The following is a 24,901-nucleotide window of genomic DNA, read 5'->3' on the forward strand; positions in this document are numbered from 1 at the left end:
ATTTTATTTGTTATAAAGCAACTTTTTGTAACAAATAAACTAAAGACAATCTTCTGTTGGGTTCGATAGGTAGATTTAGTTGTCCCGCTGTCCGTTTTCTGCAGTGGACAACATACCAACCGTGAAATACTTGGATTCCGCGTAAACTAGGTAAAAAGAAGACCACAATTTCCGCGAATCCGACGTCGCGGTTTATTTTATTCCATTCAGCAATTATGTATACCTTTCTGTCGAGCGTGTATTCGATTTCATTCATAAAATCCGACTTAATACATTTCACATTGTGGGTACATGTGTTAATGTGGGTAGTAGGTGACCTATAGCAACTACACTAGTATGGATGTTGCGTTCATTTCCTGATCAGAGGCGGAATAAGCGACAATTTAGTGAATAATTATTTAATTGTGTTTACTCTCTTTAGTCCTCTTTTTTAAATACACGCTCTGTAGATTACACAAAATCTTTTTCACTAGCGCATAAAGTAAATATTTTAAGCACTAGCGCAAAAATAAATTTTTATATTTTAATTTGTGACATATTTTTCCGCTCATGGCACTGTCGCACTTGTCAGAAATAGATTTTAAACATTTAGTAACTGAGCTATCTCTAGTTTAGTAAATAATGCTTATGATGTCTGGTTATTTTCAAGTACGACGAATGACGAATAAAGTTTATGAATTTTTTATTAGCTGTTTCTTGCGTTTCAAAACATTAATATGAATGAAAAATATAGTCTCATTAGAGAAAATAAAACAATTGAATATAATTGTATAAATTTCATGTACAAAAATAACTTCTCAATGAAGAAGGACGCCTCTGTCCGAAAACTGCAACTTGTAATCTGCAACCTCTCAACACATTGAAACTTCTTTATCCGTGCGACTAGCAATTAAAAAAATTGTAATCGAAAAATTCTCAACAAGGTCGCTACGCCCCTGTTTTTGAAAACTAATCTCGACAGTGCGTTGTAAATCCGTAATTTATGCAGATTGAACATAAATTGAATTACCTTTTAGAGTAAGTTAATTTGATTAAAAAAACCTATTTGTCGGTGCGATTTAATTTGAGTATATTATAAGGCAGTGGGCAAGTTATACGACAACAAAAATGCGAGATTTCAGTGAAAAACAAGTAGCAATTCCATGTTGGATAAAACCGATGTTATGGGTGATCGTACACCCGTACAATTAATTATCTGGAACAAAGAGGATTTTACTTTTGTATGTGCGAACAAACTAGAGTATATAAATCGATCGACAGCTTTTCACTAGCTCTTCAAAAATTTTTATATTGTTACAGAAAATTTGTTAAAAAGTTACAGCAACACAAGGAATCTAAACGGTGATCTAGCAAATATGTCATTCGTGATCTCGGGTGATAGGATAATAACATACAAAAGAAATAGGATCTCCATCCAAGCACAAATCTTGAACTTTTGTGAAAACTGTCGTATATTTTCTCTAGAATGGAATACAGTGCTATGATGATAAGGTAATATGATGCTCTTTATGATGTAATAAAGAATTCATTATGAAACTCTATGACACTATTATAAAAAAGCACGTCAAATTGTTAAAACAGTTAAACACAGCTTGAGTAGATGAGAGATAGTAGATGAGAGATGGTAGATGAGAGAGATGAGAGATGAGAGATATGAGAGAGATGAGAGAGATGAAAGAGACGAGAGAAATGAGAGATGAGAGAGCTGTGTTTATTTTCATTAGTTCCGTATAATTTATATTTCCATTTGCTTGTATATACTTAATAAATTTGCAATATTAATTTCTTATATTTGTCTTATTTTTTGAGTTCAAACATTAGGATGAAGCTAAATATAAATATTAATTTTCGTATTAGATTACCTATACATTTAACTAAAATTTTGTCAAAATCGAAGTTAATATGCTAAATTATACATTTTTTTAATGAAAACCTTTAACATAAAGAACTTTTTAATTAATGACATCATAAGAAATAAAATACTCTAAGTGCAGTCCAATAAACTCATTTGCTGTATAACCCTTTACAATTAAATTTTATGATGGACCGTAGTTGAACTCAGGTCGACGCAGGTATTCTCTTACATCTATGATTGTACTTATAATCTATGAATGTAATATACATGGTGGTCCCGAGGCTAAAATTTATGGGTAGATCCCCGAAGCAAAAATAATGCAATTTAACCGAATTTATCTTAGTCCAAAAGTTGATAGTTAAGAAGATACAGGGTGTTAAATGTAAAATATTATTTTAGTTTTTTTTTCATTTATTTCTTAATAAATGCAAATATCGACACAAAATTTTAGGGTTTGGGGTTCTTTGGATAGAGGAATTGAAATTTGTTCACATTTTGGTTATAGTTCATAGAGGGCGCCAGCTGCCGTAGATTGAATGTGTTGAAAACGACATAACTTTTTTGTACTTTAAGGTATCTCATCTTTGGTATCAAATTCTTATTTTCTAATAATTTTTACACAAAAACGGGATACTTTATGAAAGTAGTTGTCTCGCACCGTTTTCGAGATATTTGGCTTTGAAACTTCCAATGCTAATATTTGAAATAATTAAAATAATTTAGAAATGTTAAAAACAAGGGTTTATTTACAATTAAATTGTGATGAACAGTAAAATAGTAAACATTAGTAAAAAATATGCCTTTTTGACAATAATTGCTCAAAATGTCCACCTGTAACTTCAATATATTTATCAACGCGTTTATTAAAAGCTTGTCTTATTTTAAAGTATAAACCCTTAATGCGAAATGACTTTGCAGCATTTAAAACCTGCTGTCGAAGTTCTTCCCAGGTGTTTATAGTTTCTCCATATTACTTCGGGACCACCCTGTATTATATGGAATTTCTCGTTTTGGAAAAGTCAGTATTATTTAGATAAACATTATTTTTTTAGTTTACTTCGGCATTTTTAAATTTTCCCTTGTAGTTTAAGTAGTTTTCCGATAAAATTTCACTTTGTTTGACATTGTGTATTACTTCGAATCGCGTTATTATTTATTACGCTAATATATTACTTTAAATCATAACACGGCGGTTTAGTTTAAAGTCAAAAGTGACACATGATGATAATCTTTCTCTCTCAATTTAATATATTTATTTTTAGAAACAACCATGAGGAAAAGGATCGGGAAAATGTTTCGGCTTAAAAAATACAATCGCGATTTGCATCTACCTTCGAGTTTTTAAATTCACTATGCTTGTTTGACTTGTATAAATAAACATATGTCAAGTTTTAAAGCAAAAGTGGGAGTTTTCGATAGAAGCGGGTTCATCAACCAATGAACCTTTTCTCGCATCTGTTCAAATTTACTCGTTTCTAATGAAGCGCAGTGCAGGAAGCTGTCAAGGAAAAAAATCTGCAGGGTAATCTGGAAAGTCAAGTGAAATTTGAAAAAAAAACATAAACTTTTGGAACATAATAAAGATTTTATTGAAAGAACATACGAAGGAATGTAATTAAATAACAGGAATTGTTTATGACTTGTATGAGTGCTTATACGGAGCCTTCATAAATGATTACAAACCACGTGACGCGGATATTACAGTTGGTACGTACTGTCAATTAAAAATCCCTGAATCTTAGCGTCATCAATGTTGCTGACTCATTTGTAATGAACAATGACAAAATGTTGCGTTCAGGCTCGAGATAATGCAATCGCCGATTGGATGAATAAAATTTCGTGAAAATTGCACCAATCACAAACCGGTTACACGAAATCTTTCGTTCTAACGTAACCTTGATCTTATTGTTTCAATAACTTTTAATTTTAACACTTTTTTACCGATTTTTCCAAGGTTTCCGCAAGGCATCAGGTTTTCCGAAGTTTATTAACCAGCGCATGTATGCCTGGCCAGAGTATGTGCCGCATTGCATACACTGTATTATTATTATATAAGTAAATCAATAAAGCTCACGAATTTTTAAACCGCATTTCCACTTATAATTCTCCTAAAAATTACCAAACCGAGTGCAACGCTCACCTACATAGATTTCACGCTGCCAGCTTTATGTGCTCTAAGGAGGCTACTATCAAACTCAAGTGGTTTTAGCCAGTGCAAAGAGTCATTTTCAGACACTATAACAGACGCGCCAGTGATATACAGGGTTCAGTTGAATACCCGTTACACAAAACATTTAAAGTAATACAAACTTTTATTAGAATCTACTGCAAGTGTCTAAAGTGCGTCTCAAGTCAAACAGAAACACATTAGAGAGTGGAAGATCAACAAGAAGCAAAACGAACGTTAAAGGGGAAACGTTAGAGATACTTGGGAACCCTCTCAAACTAGTCAGATCGGACAATATCCACGTCGTGGCGCCCAACGTGGGGCCATGGCAGAAAGTAGACAACCGCTCTACATAAATCCACGACATTAGGAAAAAAACTCTTCAAGAAGTGTTTGAATTTGTTTGAATGGGATTAATACAATTAAAATAGAGTAAAAAATAGGAGAACTAATAATAGAATATATGTTTACGATTTGATTATATCAAGGAAAGCGAACTTTTACTACACACGTCGTTATAATTATTTCAAAAAAATTGGGCGAACTGTCTAACAGCGCGGGCTGTAATTCCTTGGCAGATAATAACATTAAAGATCGGTTTAAAACTATCAATTCGGTAGTTTAATAATTGCCCACTCCACGAATTTCGCTTTTAATATCTATAAATAAAAAAATAATTCAATGCACTACCTACGGCCTACATAATGGCGATAAAAAATACATAAAGAAAATCGTAAAACGGCCAGACGGGATTGAAATCGGGCAGCAGATGTTGTATTGTACTTTTATGTTTTTAGCAGCGCTAAAATCGTTTAGTCTACGATTAAAATGCGGTTCGTTATAAAATCGCCGTTAGATATTAGCGGAGTGCAAATTACTAGGTGTTTAACAACCTTTATACAAGTTTAGACTGCTGCCACATGACGCGGTCGAAGGAAATAGAAACAAACGGTTTTTACGTATTTTAAACAATTCGCCATGCCAATATGGCGTACGAAAATGCTGAAGATGCTCTGATTGTGCTGAAATTTGGTATTAATAGGTTTTCGGCATCGCTGATTTCGAATCCGTACTCAAAATTTAGAAATTCAAAACGGCGGATCCAATAGGCGGACAAAAATGCTAAAGATGCTCCGATTTTGCTGAAATTTGGCACCGAAAGGTTTTTTGGGTCGCTAATTTCGAATCCGTACTAGAAATTCAGAAATTCAAAATGGCGGATCCAATACTATGACTATAAAATTATAAAAATAAATTTTGAACTTAATTGCGTTTATATGGAAAATGCAGTATTATAGTTAAGATCTTGACACAATGGCGGATCCAATATGGCGCACAAAAATGCTGAAAATTCTCTGATTGTGCTGAAATTAGGTTTTCGGGGTCGCCGATTTCGAATCCGTAGGTACTCAAAATTTAGAAATTCAAAATGGCGGACAAATATGCTAAAGATGCTCCGATTTAGCTGAAATTTGGTACTGGAGGGTTTTTTGGGTCGCTAATTTAGAAATTCAAAATGGCGGATCCAATACGATGACTATAAAATTATAAAATGAGATTTTGAACTTAATTGCGTTTACATATGGAAAATGCAGTATTTGCAAAATGTGGCTGAATGAGTTACAAGTAGACATTACAGTTAAGATCTTGACACAATGGCGGATCTAATATGGCGCACGAAAATGCTGAAGATGCTCTGACTGTGCTAAAATTTGGTATTACTAGGTTTTCGGGGTCGCCGATTTCAAATCCGTACTCAAAATTTAGAAATTCAAAATGACGGATCCAATATGGCGGACAAAAATTCTAAAGACGCTCCGATTTTGCTGAAATTTAGTACTGAAATGTTTTTTGGGTAGCTAATTTCGAATCCGTACCCAAAATTCAGAAATTCAAAATGGGGGATCCAATACGATGACTATAAAATTATAAAATGAGATTTTGAACTTAATTGCGTTTACGTACGGAAAATTACAGTATTTGCAAAATATCGCTGAATGAGTTCAAAGTAGACATTAGGTATAGTTAAGATCTTGACACCTAAAATTTTTCATTAGAAGATGTAGTTGCGGGAAACTGGGAAACGGCAATTTGTACAAAACCGAAAAAAAATGATTTCGTAAGAAATCACAATACTCAAGTCAGGTTAATCTCCGCATATCGTTATTACCTTTTTCGAATTCAAATATTGGTAATACTTATATTACATAGAACATTAACTTTTTCAAATGTTCAAAATATGTGCTTTTTATAAAAGACATGCATTTTTCCACTAAAGTATTGTCAATATCGGGACGCCGATTTAGACACTTATTTAGGACACCCTAAATTATTTTTCAGAATTTTTTCAGTTTTTCGCATCGCCATTTTTTTATTATAAATTAATAGATATTACTATAAATTATTAGAAAAAAAAATAAAAATCGTTTTTTTTTCTGCTGTAAATCCAAATAAGTAGTTGAAATATTTCTTATAATAGTGTCCTGAGGGTTTTTTATTCGTAATCAGCGACCCGAAAAACTCCCGAGTACTGATTTTCATGAAAACTAAAAATTTTTCTGTATTGATCCGCCATATTGGATCAGCCGTTTTGAATTTTACAATTTTGACTTCTGATTCATAATCAGCGACTCGGAAAACCCCCGGGGACTGATTTTCATGAAAATTAAAAACTTTTCTTGAGTTATTGATCCGCCATATTGGATCAGCCATTTTGAATTTTACAATTTTAACTTCTGATTCGTAATCAGCGACTCGGAAAACACCCGGGGACTGATTTTCATGAAAATTAAAAACTTTTTTTGAGTTATTGGTCTGCCATATTGGATCGGCCATTTTGAATTTTACAATTCTGACTTCAGACACTAAAATTTCTGATAGGTAGTACCTGTCACCTTTAGGAGCTTTTGGCACTGCGCCTCGTAGGAGCGCTAGTGTATGGCAGCTTTAGAGCTGTCGGCTATGGCTAAGTACCCCTGAAGGTCTTTACCGTAGATAGGTCGCTTTTTTGAGGGAGAATCTAACTTCGGTGAATATTTAAAGAAATATTGGATTTAATTGTTTATTTTGGGCTAACGTCCAATAACGTGTAAGCATTTCATTTGTATAGGAAATCTCGAACGATCTTTAGCGTGTACAAATACTGGCCAGGCGTCCGTGTCCTGGTTATATTTCTGCCGATGTCCAGGGTCGACGTTTGGTCACAGGTTGGTGGCTCTCTTGCGTGGTCAGGTTTAGTACGACTCCATTCTTACTGCGCGGCTTTGCCTCTGTGACCATTTCTGAACCTCTGGAACATGACATCCTTCTAGACCGGCCACTACAGATCTATTGTTATTGATGTGTTTCCGTCAGGTTAGAGTTTCGTCAATTTTGGGGATTTCTTTCCCGCTTTGGTGATCTGGGTTCTTTGGGACATCGTCCCTGATATTCACTACGGACGATTTGGAAAGTGTGGTGAATTGTTGAACATTAAATCAGACGAATTCGATTAGAAACCTTTGTGCATAAGTGACAGTATGAGAATATCGGAAAAGATTTTTTTCTTGCTACATTATATGTTACCGAAAGTGACGACCACTTCCAATTTGTTTAAATTGTTATCAAAGAAATTGCTTGTTAGAAATAGCTCCTTTATCTCAAATAATTAATCGAACAAATTGTTCACGAATAATATGTCTGCAGCCTATAATAAATTAGCGTTATGGATGTTTACTTTCAACTCCAGAATTCTTCGACAATTTTTTATCCTTAATTAAAGAATTTAAACATAACGCACTGGGTTATCTCCTCTGTGTCAAATATATTTAGAAACTGTAATAAATAACAGACAATTTACGAATTTTTTTTAAATAATAACCGATAGATAAAACCCGATTCACGTTATTGCAGTTCCAGCAGTCTTTTAACACACTTATGTTGCGTAATCGCTTTAACAAATGCAGCTGTTACAAATTATTTTCCTTTGTTGCAAAAATCGACGCACTTAAAATCACCCGATTGAGGAAGAACAGCCGAAGCGTATTTTTCATGTGCTGCTATTTACCGGCGAAAGCGGTCTAAGCACCTATATTTTTGCACGTTGGCAATTATAAACGTCTAATTCGCTAAATTTTCTTTATACAGGGTGTATAGAACCGTATGGGTCATATTTCGCGGGTCGTTTCCTTGAGCAAAAATAAACCGATCTGGATGAAGGCACTTAGATGAATTTTGTCTCTTTAAAACGGCAGTATTAATTTCATTAATAAGTAATCTTAAAAAATAAGATAAAAAAATTATAATAATTTTTTTTAAGACCATAGGAACACTCGTCATATATTTATCCAAACTATAGAAATGTTGAAATAAAATGATTTATTTAATTTTTCGTTGTGAAAGACCACAGAAAGCATAGAAAACGGAAAACTACTCTAACGTTAATATAAAAAAATTGAGTAGTCACCTACAGAGTAATTTGAGTAATAGTGATTTTTAAATGCACAAGTACAAAACAAAGTACAACATATGCTCAAAATATCTACCACAACCTTTTTGATGCACGCATGACACTTTCGATTCCAATTTTTGTGCACTCCCTAGAAAACACCTCAAGAAAAGGAAATAGTGGTGCGCAAAAAACACTCCGACACGGTCGAATCCAGATAACAACTGACAAAATAAACGTGTTTATAATAAACTGTGTGCAATATAAACGTTAGTAATCACTGTGGAACTATGAGACGTTTATTATTCCAATTGCCAAATTTACAAAAAAAGTTTAATACATCTTTTTTCGATTTACATATATTATACAGGGTGATTCAAAAAACCGCTGACAGACTTCTAGGGTAAGTAATACATGAAAAATTAAGACGAAAAGTCTTAATAAACATAGGGTCGCAAATGCCTCCTTAACGAGATACAGGGCGTCAAAGTTTCCGTAAAATTAAAGCGTAAAAATGACAAAAAGAAGCTTATAATCTAGTTTACTTAACTCACTTGTACACATTGACATTAGTGACAGGCGATGTTTAATTTTATTTTGAATAGCACAAGCCTACTATGCGAAACTAAAATGAATGAAAATAAAATTGGATTTACAAATTTTCTACAAAGGTGTTTCTCTTAAAAATGGTTGCTTTAATCCAAATTTTGCAAGAGACCAATTCGATAGACAATTGAACACCTTACACGAAAATAGTGCCCTTTTGACAAAATTAGCAGTGGCGCAGAAAATATTTTTAAAAAAGGGTCACGTTGACCCCGTCTCTACGACACTGCTGCTCATAAAATTTTTGAGCAGTACATCAAACATTGGTCTTAAGGTGCTAACTACGCATAGCAAATTTGAAATAGAAATGTTCAGGCATTTTGGAATTATTGCAGACAATGTTTAATTTTACAGAAACTTTGACACCCTGTATCTCGTTAAGGTGGCATTTGCGACCCTATATTTATTAAAACTTTTCGTCTTAATTTTTTATGTATTATCTACCCTAGAAGTTTGTCAGCGGTTTTTTGAATCACCCTGTATATTTTAGTGTCTCATTTTTAGGGCTGTTAGAACTGAGCCGCGGGACATAGGCGCACGCATTATTTATTAAAAAGCAACAACTTACACGATAACAAAGACAACAGTATACTAACATGAAATGAACGTCAAAAGCATTGTCACGCATGTCTTGGTTGACCCGCTTGGCAAGACATTGAATTGCGGCTGTATCTGACAGCCCTACTCATTTTGTACACTTTTTTGTTCTCTAATTTCAGATAGATTTAATTAATTTATCACTATTATTAAATATGTTTTTATAATTATTCTGGCGACACAAAGCATTAAAATTAAATATAATTTTAAAGCCTAGACGAGGTGGACACAAAGTAACGAGTCATTTTGTCAAAGTTCAAATTAAGAGGAACGGACATAAAATATGTGTTACACGGAACTGCGTACGTAGGTCTTGGAAATCAACAATTATTGACTATCAAAAATTAATGTTTTGATTTTACTAGACGACTGCTGGTAATGATAAAGTGACATAATCGTAAAATTTCTATTTTCGATTTTTAATGTTTGTATACATTGGAAGTGCGCGAATTTAATATACTTGCTTACTCACGACGTAACAATAAAATCTGTTGTAAAGTTTAACACAAAAGGTTGATTTTGTACTCGTAAACTAATAAAACTTCGATTGGTTCATGATGTACTTTGGTAAATTGAATATATGTATCTCAGGGTAATATTGTAGCCTATGCGTAGCACCGGTATATGTCTGGTGGGGTTGACTGACGAATGTTCTTAACTAGTTACTAGAAAAATCATCTCCAAGTTTCTAAACACCCTGTGTACTGTTTAACAAGTAATTGTTGTAGAAAAAGATGTTTATCCTTTAGTTCAGAAATGAGAACTAAAGAAAAAAACAGGATAGGATCACATCAAACTCCAGAAATGGATTCTATACGTCAAAATAAAAAGAAAAAACTAAATTGTTGTTATGCGATTTTGATTATTTGTTTTCAATTTATGCCGTAATTACAAATTCTAAAAATTTCAAATCGGAGTATGCCATGTTCCAAGCTCAAAAGAGGATATTTGTCAGTGTCATTTTATGTTGCAATAGTTTAAACATTTGATTACATTACACGTTTGTACGATCAAAAAGTTATAAAATGCCAAAAACTTATACTAATTTAGAGTATGCAAATATGGAATTTGTTTATGGTTTTTGTAATGGGAATGCTTATGCTACTGTTGAAGAATATAATCAACAATAATATCACGGATGTCCTGATAAAAATGTATTTATCAGAATCAGTGTATTTATCAGAGTTACCAGTGCTAGTATAACATTTGAACAAGCAAGGAAGTTCTTCTTGTAGAAAATTTAGGTAACTCGCGCTGTTCAATGTATATTCATAAAAATTGTAGTCCAAAATGGCCTTGGTTTTGGACTGCAATGTGGGGATTTTCAATGGACCAATAGTGTTCGTTGCGCCTGTTTGGCAAACCATTACTGACAAACCGTCTTTCGACCGTCCAAAGAACGTGCCGAAAAAGGTTCTGATCAACAGTTTCTACATTTACTACAATTTGAGCTATAAAATTAAGTCTGTTTTCAATGTGACGCTCATGCAAATACACCAAATTTTGAATTTTGTAGTCCAATGGGTATTGGTCTTTAAAATTTGTTGAACGGCTGATTTATCCAAATTCAATTCCCGGCTAGCCTGCTATATAGAATTTCGTGGATTTTGATGGAAATACTGTAAGAGTCTAGCTGTATTAATATTGTTTCTTGCCCTTGTGTCAATTATTTGATTTTTCCGAACAGAAAATGCATCTTCATTTCGTCGCAAGGTCGCCTCCTATTTTGTAAAGGTTCTATGATCAGGAATGAGGCGCTCTGGATACCTTTCTCGATATAACTCAACAGCTCTTCTTGAATTTTTTTGTGACTCGCCGTAAATTAGCAACATCAACTTTTTCCGAATGAGAAAATATTTTGTAAGCACAAAAGTTATACGTTTGATGTTCGTATTGAATAATGACAAGTATTGTGTGACATTTGACACTTGAAACAACAAACATTCAATTATTTTCCAACGACTACTAGATCCTTCCACCGCTAATGTGTTTTTTAGGTGGTATTTAGGTAGGTCAATGGTGATGTTTTTGAACATTTAATCAAAGAATGCTATGATTAATAGAATATCAATAAACTCATTTTTTTTATTGAAATATACGTCATAACTTGAAAACATTTGAATGTTTTCTTATTATATTCAGTGTAGAATCCATTTTTGGAGTTTGGCGCAATTCTCGCGACTCACCCTGTATTAACTTTTAAGTCTTATATTACACTGCGTGGATCTTAAAAGTTGTTTTTTTTTATGGAAACAGTAATCTCTCTGGTGCCTGTATTTCATTAATTTTGTAATCGTTATTTTTAATTTAGGCGAGCTTTAATTTCTATATTTCGCTCGTCACATGGAATATTGTACCAAAAATGTGTTTTTAATTGCCCGCAATATTCCCGAAACACATACATAATGATCTCGCGGCAATAACGTTCATTTAAATTTCTCCGCTTCTAAAACTGCTGACCTCATATATTTGTATCAGCTTCTGCACTCGTCCCAAATACGTTTCTTGTATATTTTGTTTTCTGGCGAGCCAAACAGTGAGTGCATTTAGAATTTGTTTTGTTACAAAGTAGATTAAGTGGAGTATAAGTTGTTGAATTGGGAACTTAATGCAGCAAGATCGAGGAACTGTGTTTAAAAAGCATCCTTGTCGATGAAAATGTACAGAGCCCTACTTAAGTATGTTCCGAGAGATTTTTGGCAATATTTTAAGGAAAAAAGTTCAGATGCACTTATGTCCTAAACCAGTTAATTTTCGAGGTACGAATAGGATTTTAAAATTTTGTCATTGGAGTTTGGGAATCGTAGACTAGTCGACAGATGGCCCAGAAGAAGGTTGTATTCTCTGTCGCACTAAATGACGTCACATGGCAAAATTAAAATTGTTACACAATTTTAGGCACATATAAATCTGTGGCATTAAGGAAATTAATTATTTTACCATTGTTGGTTGTTTCAAGCAACTCACTTATTGAAAACTGTGCAGCAAAAAGGGGGAGAGTCCACTTTCATGTTTTCGAGATAAACTTTCTCCTGTTTTGAAAGTTTGTTTCAGAAAAAATTGTTTCGCGGTAGTTTACTAGATTGGTGTATATTTCCCTTTTAATAATATATTTTCCAAATGTGTCAAATTTTGACATTTTTAGTTTCGACTTTCTCATTCTTTACAGTTTTACGGACTGGAACGAGTAGTTTTATGGTTTGCTTTGACTTCACCATAAATGTGAACAAAACTGGGCAAAATAGTAGTTTTTTGGTACTTTATTGAACGTATTAGGTAGGTATACAGAAAAATACGTTAAAGAACAATACAAGGAACAAAATAAACTGATTATTTACATTTTGCGAAGCTAAGGGCTTAGCTGAAAAAATGTATACAGGGTGATTAAAAAATTTAGTACAAAGAATTTAGGGGTGTATTTTTGAGGTCAAAATAAGACTTTTTTCCTATAAACGTGGGCCCACAAATGCTTAGTTTTGATATACAGGATGGTAAAGTTTATTTATTTATTTTTTTTGTTAGGCATAATTTCCAAACAAATTTGAATGTTGGCATAAAACTTGCGGGACGGGGTTTTCTTAGGATGCTCAATTGAAATATGTTATTGGTTTTGACGCTGATTATAGAGAGCGCCACCTATCTTTTTACGGGGACGACCAGCCCCTTAGTGTGCGAAAAATGTCTGTACGATTAGAATTAACATTTTAAAATAAAAAGTTTTTAATTTTTTTCCTAATCATACGAATAATGGAAATTATTTCTATAAAACAGAACGAATGATTCACAAGCAATACAAAATACAAAACAAATAAAAAAAAACTAACATACTGTACATTAATTTTTTAAAACTAAGTATTTGTGGACCCACGTTTATAGAGAAAAAAAGTCTTATTTTGACCTCAAAAATACGCCCCTAAATTCTTTGTATTGAATTTTGAGTCACCCTGTATATCTAACGGTAACAATTAGTTATTCCGAAAAATAGAGTTGCCTCATTTTTGCAGCAAGGTCTTCAATTATATTTGCAAGAAAAAGACTTAAAAATATTATAAGTAATTAAAAGATTCAAAAGTATCATTATAGTAGAAATTTTGAGGTTTCTGAGGGATATCTGGGGCAAATTTCTACGTCATTGAATTTTCCGGGCTTTTAATGTAATTGTATTTAAATTTTATAACAATTTTTCTGTGAAACGAAAAGTTCTAGACATGTTTTCTATTTAATCTACTGTGCAGTAAGTTTATGTTAAATTAGAAAAAATAATCGAATACGACTTTTGAGGCTGTTAGTGACAGTGTCTCTCAGTATTCCCGCCACCTATTGATATAGTTGTATACAAAATTTTCATTTTCTTTGTTAAATCGCAACCCAAATGTTATTAATCTGCACCAAATATCTTTTGAGATATTTGCGTATATGAAATAGTTTTTTTTTTTAAATTTGAACGCGTTTAGTAAAAGGTGTTCCAAAATTCACGCATAAAGTAATTTTGATAGAAAATTGTCAATTTTTTTATTAATTAAAGTGTAGAGTTATGTATGGAATAGAATATCGTGTAAATGGCCTCCAGTGCTTTGCTGGCACTCTTTTGTCGAAATTTTCCATTACCATTTTACTTAAATGCGGCTGAATTTCGTTGATATAGCGTTCAATTTCCTCCTTCAAGGCGTGGGGGTTGTAGGCTTCTTGGCATAAACCTTAGACTTCAAAAATATCCAAAAAGTCCAACGGCGTTAAATCGTCTCATCTGGGCGGCCATTTCTGATCACCAAAACGGGAAATTACACGATCAGGAAGTGATTCACGCAGTAATTGAATTGTTTCTCGGGCTGTATGGCATGTGGCATCGTCTTGTTGAAGCCACATGTCGTCTACACACATGTCTTGCAATTTAAGCACAAAAAACTGGATTATTAGCACCCTTAACTATTATTGCCTGACCAGCTGCATTTTCGAAGAAGAATGGTTCGCTGATGCTTCCAGCCCAATATCTGTGCCAAACAGTGATACGTTGTGGATGCATTTATTTTTCAATAATCACTCGTGGATTTTCTGAGCCAAAATGTGACAATTTTGTCGATTAACGAAACCAAGATGAAAATAAGCCTCATCGCTGAAGATGACCTTGATCGAAAAACCTGTATCCACTTGTTGTTCCATAATCCATTCAACGAACTCTCTTTGCCCTGCGTGGTCAGTAGGCTTCAGTTCTTGAGTCAATTGAACTTTCGTGAGAATACGCTGTACTTCTCGAAATGTCCAATTCTTGAAATGGTGCCGAATTAATGTTCCTGGACTCTCAGCAACACTCTCATAAACTGCTTCGATGTTTTGTGTTGAAGGACGAAATTTTATAACAGTGTTTTGTTTAGTCAGTTGTACGTTGGAGTAAATAAATGTAGTAACATCCAATGAATCTACATTTCTATCCGAGATAAGCCCCAATTGTGCAACATTTCTAGGAGAAAAATACCGCATATATAAACAAAGTCTTGCCCGTTGGGCGTACAAACAGTTTCAAAATATCAACAATTCGGATCTGCCAATTAAAATGCTACCTTATCTGAAGCAATTAATCTTTAATTGAAAACACGATTAAGAATGGTCTAAATCAATCGACGGGGCGATAATTGAGATACTCTCGCAAGGACGCGGAGAGGTCTCACGAACTAGCAAGGAAGCGTTTACTTTGTCGGACCGATCGGAATAAATCCGCTTTATTAACAAACTGTACGGAGATAACCATCTGTTAATCGTGTAAAAATTATCGACAAATCTGATCGCACAATTACCTTCCACTTGATCTGTAAATTGAAGTGTCTCAACGTACGTCCACGGAAGAGACTAGTTTTTGTTTGTTCTTCCGGGGCATCCCGGATTCAGGCAATTATAAAGTCAAAAGTTTGTTGAAATCAGTCACTGGAAGATGATTCGTTATGCCGTAGTCTATGTTACTCTTCACCGCTAGATTTAATACACTTGACCTGAAATCTTTGACCTGCAGTTGTTGTTCTCAGGCTAGGATGTGTGGGGAGAACAACCTTAAAAATCAGAACGGGTCATGATACATCAATTTATAGACAACTAGCCAAAATGGAAGTAGATTGCGGCTCTCCTATAAGATCCCACAAGGGTTTAAAAGTCCCTGGAGGACTAAAAGGTCAAGAGAAACTTGATAGTTATGCATGTACCAAAAAGACCCCCTGATAAATTTTCAGGATTCAGACCTATAAAAAAGTTGTGTAAAAGTTGTGTGATGTTGAGGAACCAATATGATGGTGATCTTGGTTTGACCTCTACCTTTGGTTTGAAGGTGAAACTAAGGTCAACTAGAAAATATTGAACTGAACACGCCAGCGATTGATAGAGCGTAAATTTTTATGTTCGAGTATGGAATCAGAAAATTTTTTCTATACAGGGTGTCCCAGAATATGTGAGCAATCTCTCGGATTTATAAAGGGGACGTTAAAATAACAAGACAAGTTCCTATAAAAATTATCCCTAGCCCTAGAGGGCCCCCCTACAGAGATACGGGCCCCTGAAAATTGATTTTTTTTAATAACTTTTAAAATACTTTGTGTAATTTAACTTTTTTTTAATATGATGGACAACAGATAAGACTTTAAAAATTGACCCATGAAAACAATTTGGCTTATTTGGTTTGCCAGGGACGGACTAGCTGTAGCACAGTAATGTCAATTTTTTTTACACCCTGTACGATAAAGACACAAAAATTATATTTTTAGATAGCTTGAACCTTAAACTAAAAAAGGTACTCTTGGTTGATATCGATAAAATGAACTGTTTTCGAGAAAAAACTGTTTTTGTTTAGTATGATTTGTATTGCCTACATCCGTAAAGAGAAATAAACCGATGAAACTTGCATTCCTTCTGTGCCTATCTAAAAAATGCCACTTTTATTTACTTTTGTTTTTTGGTAAAATGAAGTAACATTTTTTCTGTTTCCTACAAAAAACGAGACAAACAAACGGACGGCAAGAAATTTGCGGCCACAACTATTCACCATTTTTTATGTAGTGCGTAGGTCGGGGGCGATTCCAGAAGTTCTCAATAAGTTTGAACAATTTTGATTATTATTAATTTTAAGCAACGTTTTGCAGTTTCAACGAATTTGATTATTGAAAATCCTTATCCTAAATGAATGAAACATTGTGCCTATTGCCGAGTTTTTTTAATTATAAAATGTCATCATAACTCTTAGTAGTATACTTTGTAAATATTCCGATTTTAGCTCCGGCAATATTGAAACATTTCCTGCATAAAATCTCTCGTTGCCGCTTCATGTGAACAACTTTATTTACTGACTGAAATATTTTGGCAACACAAGTGGCAGCAGATAAAATGAAATAAATGCAGTTTTCGTGTTTTTTGTGTTGGAAATAAATGTGTTCTCCAGTTGCCAAAGAATTTAACGGGATCTTTTATAGGCCGCAGCCTAGTTACGAGTATTAAATTGGACCGGCAACATAATGGACAATATCAACACTCCTATATATTATAATATCAAAGTGGTTGATAATAAACAAAAGACCGATAAATTTGAAAATATTTATTATTTATTTATTTTACTTATTTATCTAGATTTTTCTGTAGGATAGTTCCTTAGGAACCTTTAGATTGTCGTGTATGGAAGAAGGGACGGTATCTTATTATTGTCTATGCAGTATCACTCCCAGGAACAACTTTGTTGGTGATCGATTATGATGTTATACAAAAAATCTTTCATTTTCGATGTTAGTCTTAATGGGAATAATGACATGCAGGTCGTTAGGAGCGCTTAGGTTAAAGAACCGGTAGTATTTAGAATGAGATAAGATAAAGGTACCGAGAAAGGCTACCATATACTCAGACGAAGGTAATCTTACACCTACTAGAATTCGCCACTAACATCTTCGTCAGTAATTCTTCTCTGGTTTTACATTAGTCAGTACAAGGGTATAGATTACATGTTGGTAGAGTTGTAAGGGTATAAATTACATGTTTCGTACTAGTAAACTGATTTTTAAAATGATACAGTAGTATACAGTGTGGTCATTAAAGGTTGCACCAATTGAAGGAAAAAGAGAAAAAACATTAAATAACAAAAAAGTTGTATTTTTGATAGCTAAATCTGAGAAAAATTTGAAACTTACCAAAAAGCAGTGACGTACCATATTTTTTTTATTTTTATCAAGCTGGTATCTTGTTGTGACGCCACTGGAGAAAATAGGACAAATTAAATTATGTGAGAAAATGAGTATTATTGTTATTACAAACAAAGTTGCCAAAGTTGCAAAGTCTAAAAAGGGGTTTTCGTTTTACGAAAAAAAATCAATTTTCAATTTAAACTTGAACACTGTAAATCGAAAACGACGCATCTATACATATATGTTTACATGAACTTTTTTTTTAAAGGACTTTTAGTACAAGTTGTGAAAGTCCTGCTACAAAAAACGCGGACACCCTGTATACTATAAAATATACGTCCTATTAAAAAAAATGTCGGTAATGTCAAACAAATTTCGATTTATTAATTGACCTGTTTAGCGATTTTTTAAAATCTGAACTGAAAAAAATATGAATTATTATAATATTATATTTAGGTAGGTGCTATATTATTACGCCACAAATGAATCTAACCATGCCCACTGAATAATTAGCACAGTTATCTGCACACGCGCTGTAAGTTGGTAAGTAATCTGGTTGGTTGAGCCAAATCAGGACATGTAAACTCACACTTTTATTCGTATATTTACATCAAATATAGTAAATATACATAAAGAATTACGAATACATTTTATGTACAAAAACCATTACAATTGTGAAAATTTTTTTTTACATAATGCTTGTTTTTACATACGTGCATTTTTTATCAGTCTACAGAGGTAAATCCGATAGAACGATATCCGTATTGAATCCATTAAAGCATTAATATAATTAACTCTTATTATACATAACTTTATACCTAATTATATGCTTATTTATGTTCAAAGGTGTGTGGAGAACCAGGTGTTCAAAACAGTAAAAAATCCTTTTTTTTTTGTTACAGGTGCCGAATCCGTCCGCCGACAATGGTCTGCTAACGAGCTAAATTTTTAACTTAGCACCATCTGAACAATGATCCTAAAAAAATTGACTAAATGCTATAGTAACACTAATTTTAAACATTCAAATTTGATCGTTTCGCGAGTGTCCAACACGTAAGCGGGAGTTCATCCGCGTCATATTTTAGGTGAGTAATATTGCGTTCATTTTATTTATTTGTATCGTTGTACAGGGTGGTAGTGTATTCGGTCCTAATTCGAAATTGCGATCTATAAAAGTTATAAAGAAAAAAACATTTTCTTTTACGAAAACTTTAACATCCTGTATCTGCTTCGAGCTTATTTCATAAAATGGTTAGTAGGCAGCTACATCGAATAAAGACAGCTTTTTAGCTAGACACATGAATGACTAGGATATTTTTTTATATTATTTATTTGTCACTAAAAGCAAATGTGTAAGGATAATTGTTTTCGAATGTTAGGTTATACAATTTAGTATTTTTAAGATTGTTTTCACTATATTTTATTGAGTTTGAGTTTTTATTAGTATTATGTTCAATTAATTATTCTGTTTGTAGTACGCATACCTTATTGTGGTCACTTATTGCTTTTGAATGAGTATAGTACCTACTCATTTAAAATGAAACAACGGCTAAAAAACATTCACTCTTCGTCCATAGCTTTGTTATTGAAGTTTTAGAATCCGTTGCACTTTGATTCTGAAACCAATTGCAAAATTCTAGACGACTGGGTAAAAAATCAGCTGTTTTTTAACACTTTATAATCCTTAACAGATAAAGAACATAGACTTCGTTATTCTTTGCTTGTCTAATGTCCTTGACAATTATAAAATCACTACTAATATCTAGTTGCATTTGTAATTGTATCTTGTGTTACATTAACATTTTTTTTCCGTTACATACTAATTCAGACAAATCGCATTGAATTATTTATACATTTTTTTAATTTGCAATTCATTGTTTCAATACATTTTTAGTGATAATTATCCGAGATTGCAATACCTTGTTTACTTCAACTATAATCAACAAGCAGACTTACATGTTTCTATTCCGATGCTGAAGTTTGTTGTCCGATATACAGGATGTCCAAGAAATAAGTGCCAACCACGTATTTGTCTTATGGAAGAAAAAACTTTTGTTTAATATGTAGTTTTTTAAACCAAAAACGTTATATAAACACCGGCCCTTAAATCGATAATTTTCGAGATACAGGGTGTTGAAATTAAAAAAAATCCTTTTCTGAAATATCTCTGACGAGGTTTTGTATAGAATGACTAAACTTACTAGTTACTTTACTAATTAGAGGTAAAAGTCCACTGAATTCGGATATAAATACGTGTACCAGTGGCGTAGATACCGAGAGTTGGAAATTCGACGCCTCTGGATATTTTGAAAATTCGATCGCTACCTGTAATTTGGGGTGTTTCCGTGAAAAAAGATGTAATGAGTGGACCGTTTCCGATTTATTAATTTTGTTTTAATTTCGTAAACGTCGCCAAACACTTCACAAAATATAAAATAACTAGAACTATTCATTTCTCAAAAAATGTTCAGGAAATTTTTTTGCTTGAAATACAATTTTAGATACAAACTAGTCACGACAAGTCTCAAAAGGGCAGTGCTGGGTTATTTAGTGCTTAATGGCGTAGAAGTTCTGTTTAAGAAAAGGGTTGAGCACCCCCTCCACTCCGCCACTGTGCAAGTTTTTGAACATTCTTATCGCTTGTTTTCTGCCCCTTAATTATCCCCCAAACATGAAAAAATTCTCAGCATTCGTTTATAAGTTATAATGAAAATTCGAGAAAAAAAATTATATTCAACACCCTGTATCTCGGAAACGAAGTCTTCTACGACATATGTTTATAGGAACTTTTCTCTTTAAAACATGTGTTCTATCTCCTGTTAAAGTTTGTCTACAAAAAACTGACTCACCCTGTATAAAACATTTGAATTACTAAGTGATTAACTATATCATTATAAAACAACTATACTAACACAATATTTTAGTTGTAACACATAAATTGTTTACAGTTGGTAAATAAATCATTTAGTTACAGTAATTTGAGATTTCGTTGCTCATATTCAAGTTCAAGTACACTGTTTATTAGATAGAACTACATCTGCGGTAATAAAAATAAATCGTTCTCGCAGTGTATCTATAAAAGTTGACGGGCCAATTTTTTAAAACCCAATTGCGTATCACGTGTTTTAAATGTTGGGGAAATACCCCTATTTGGCGGGCTTGTGCTAGAAGAAAAAAGCTTGTCTGACTCAGTGGTTATTAATTATCACCCACCTTGTAGCAGATTTCCATGTAAAACTAACAAACACCGCCGACCATTGTAAATCATAATTTAGGCCAAACTAACGGCGTCTGTTTTATTTCGGCTTTTGTAAACTTTATCTCGTTTAAATATCGCCCTCGTGTCTGGCTCGCGTTACGGACGTCTCGCGGCCTGTAATTATTTAAGAAAATATTAATTATTCGGGACTGGCTAATTGAAATAGTATGTCTATGTCCCCTCAACCGTGCTAGACTTCCTTGGAAATGTGGGGCAAGGTCTCGCGTACGCCAGGCGGGGGCGTTTCGTAAGCGTACTGGCTCGCGGAAAGCTCTACAGGACTTCAAGGCCCTTCGCGAGCTTTTATATGGTCGGGATACTGATATTTATTCGATTCTTCAAGAGAATGTCCCTTTTTTATAGAATCATTTAAAAATTTAATCTAGCGTCGTCGAAAATTAAACATTTCGGTTCTCGGAAAAACTTCAGTTCCTATTTTCAATTTATAAAATCATTTTTTATCTCTTATCCCCAGAATTATAGAGAGATGAGATGATTCCTTAAAATATAATATATAATATCACAGGATTAAAGTGCTTCTTTGTAATCCGTACAAAAATCTGATTTAATGTATAATTTTCGAAAATAAAGTGTCACTTTTAAACTGCAAAATATCATTTTATATTTGTGACGTACTTGTATATGAAAGAGAAATAACTAATCCTTAATTTTAACTATTTTTGATCAAGGAGTGCTTGTTAATCCCTTGAGTGATTGCTGCTGTGGACTGTTAAGCAATACACTTTAGTTCTATAAAATATAATGTTCACTATTACACAATTGATAAAGTATACTATATATTTTCATATTTGACATTTATCAAGTCGGTGTATTAATAAAATTATGTAATTTTATTCATATGAGGCTACGAAATGCAAAAGAATAACATGCCTCAAGTAATAAACAAATCTCACTCTCGGGACTAAAAGAAGCACTTTGGTACCTTACAGTACTATAGTACTATTTTGCGCTTCTTAAATTAAAAAATTCTCGTTTACTCTCTAGTTTCACACAGTAGTGTCCTTTTAAATTAGTTTAGTTTACTAATCCAGTTCAAATAGTTGTCAAAGTAAATAAACGATATTTTGCGACTAAAGTGTATTTTAACTCTGGTAAACTTCGTTGTTGATATTAAAAGACGCATTTTAGTCCCTTGATAAGATACACTATTTTGCACTATACTTTTGATTTCATTAATAGTTTCAGGAACTAAAGGGTCTTTTAGTTCGTTGGCAAAATTTTACAGTTAGTATTAAAAAATGCACTTTAGTTTCTTGTAGACTAAAACTTCCAATTGAATTCCCAATTTTGGGAACTAAAGTGCTTTTTAATTCGTAGGGCAAACTTTATAGATATTAAAAAATGCCCTTTAGTATCTAGACAAAATATATTATTTTGCACTAAACTTTTAATGGCATTAATAGTTTCAGGAGCTAAGGTTTCTTTTAAGTCTTTATTAAAATTTTATAGTTAGTATTAAAAATGTACTTTAGTCTCTTGTAGATTGAAACTTACGATTTAGTTTCCAGTTTTAGGCTTTTTATTTCGTTGCGAAAACTTTATCGTTGTTATTAAAAGATGCACTTTAGTACCTTGACGAAAATATTATTTTGCACTAAACTTTTGATTTCATTAATAGTTTCAGGAACTAAAGAGTCTTTTAGTTCGTTGGCAAAATTTTACAGTTAGTATCAAAAAATGCACTTTAGTTTCTTGTAGAGTAAAACTTCCCAATTAAATTCCCAAATTTAGAAACTAAAGTGCTTTTTAATTCGTAGGGCAAACTTTATAGATATTAAAAAATGCCCTTTAATATCTAGACAAAATATATGTCTATGTATATGTGTATGTATGAAACTAGTAATGTCATTACTAGTTTCAGGAGCTAAAGTTTGTTTTAAGTCTTTATTAAAATTTTATAGTTAGTATTAAAAATGTACTTTAGTCTCTTGTAGACTAAAACTTACGATTTAGTTTCCAGTTTTAGGCTTTTTATTTCGTTACGAAAACTTTATCGTTGTTATTAAAAGATACTAAAAGATTTTAGTACCTTGACGAAAAATATAATTTTGTACTAAACTTTTAATATCATTAATAGTTTCAGGAACTGAAACTTAATTCGTTGGTAAAATTTTACAGTTAGTAAAATATTAAAAAATGCACTTTAGTCTCTTGTAGATTAAAACTTACGATTTAGTTTCCGGTTTTAGGAACTAAAGTGCTTTATAATTCGTTGGGCAAACTTTATCGTTGTTATTAAAAGATGCACTTCAATACTTTGACGAAAAATACTATTTTGTACTAAACTTTTCATTTCATTCATAGTTTCAAGAACTAAAACTTAATTCGTTGGTAAAATTTTACAGTTAGTAAAATATTAAGAAAGCACTTTAGTCTCTTTTAGATTAAAACTTCCGATTTAGTTTCTAGTTTTAGGAACTAAAGTGATTTTCAATTCGCAAACTTTATCGTTGTTATTAAAATATACACTTTATTACCTTGTACAGGAACTAAAGTGCCTTTTAGTTCGTCACATAAACGTTGGCGTGATTAAAATCTGCACTTTAGTTCCTTGGTATACGGGGTGAATTAAGTACTTGTAGTGAAATTTTAACAGTCGATAGGAAATTTTGTTCGATCTATGGGCTACATGGGGCTAGATAGCGTTTGTTTACCTAGATTTCTGGTATAGAAAAATATTGTTTGACTTCATTTGATAAGATTTTGTAGAAAAAAATGTTTGAATTTGTTTGAATTACCTTAATACTTTCGAAAATTCGAAAATTAATAATAAAATATCTGTATTTTTAGAAGATTGTGTACATTTCACGACTATTTCACCTTTGGATTAAAAATGCAATTTAGTTTAAATATGAGGCATATTCACAAAGAAAGATACTCTGTTGCTCTGATGGTATTATTGATAACATTGCATTTAAGGCCAAGGTGTTGGGAGCAGAACGCGCACTCATTTGTTTCATTATCAGTTAGTTGAGAACTGTCGTTGTAGTGGCGTGTTAAAATAAGTGCCCCTATTCTGAATCGCGTCAGCTGCGAAGTAAGGATCGTAATCCCGTTTCTTCTTGCAAAGGGAAACTACGTAAATTTTTCATAAATATACCGCCGTTTGATTTTTAAACAATTTAGTACACTTACTTTGTAAATATACCTCGTACACTAATAATACCAGAAATAGAAAGTAAACATGTGTGTGCTCAGTTTTAACAAAATTTCTGTAGACCAAATATGATTGTACGCTGTACATTCTCAACATTGCTAACGGACCCCCAGACAAGCAGAACACCTTACTTAGAATACCACAGACACAACAATCGAAGGATTACAGATTAATAGTTTGTAAATACGTCCGAGAGACAAAATAGATAACGAACTCTATAACATAAGCGGTTTAAAGCAGCACAATATGGTATTGGGATGGATGGAGCGAGACTGGTGTCAGTTATATACTGATTTAATATGCATACAGATGTGTATTAGCGTCAGGAAATAAATGGCAGAAGCAGAATGCGGAAACGATCCCCAATTTCTGAAGAAGACTTTTTTTTATTGCAAATGCTCATAATTATTGCTATGTATACGAAATCTGTTACAAGGTAAATCCACTGTATTTTAAACAATACAAAGGGATCACGAGCACCAAGCCATGAATTACCTTGAACTTGATCAACTATCAGTCGACACGTCCACGAAGATGTAACCAATACCTTACCGGTAACCTTATACTATTACACATTCATTATCTGATGGATTACAAGTTCTGTGTATTACTCGCGTACGGAATGTTAATGCACAGACGGGTCCTCGTTAGTATTCGATACGCGAT

At 33.0% G+C, this 24,901-nt stretch overlaps 1 protein-coding gene across 2 annotated transcripts in view; it reads left to right on the forward strand.

Annotated features, from left to right (window-relative positions):
• Nucleotides 1-24,901, forward strand: part of LOC108903867 (A disintegrin and metalloproteinase with thrombospondin motifs 9) — a 317,588-nt gene that overhangs the window by 41,721 nt on the left and 250,966 nt on the right. For both annotated transcript variants that reach the window (XM_018706198.1, XM_018706199.1), the window contains exon 2: nt 18,701-18,883. The gene's annotated coding sequence lies outside the window, so the exon portion shown is untranslated. The remainder of the gene's footprint in view (nt 1-18,700; nt 18,884-24,901) is intronic.

Source organism: Anoplophora glabripennis, unplaced genomic scaffold (genome assembly GCF_000390285.2).
Source record: "Anoplophora glabripennis isolate ALB-LARVAE unplaced genomic scaffold, Agla_2.0 scaffold49, whole genome shotgun sequence".
NCBI classification, from domain to species: Eukaryota; Metazoa; Arthropoda; class Insecta; order Coleoptera; family Cerambycidae; genus Anoplophora; species Anoplophora glabripennis.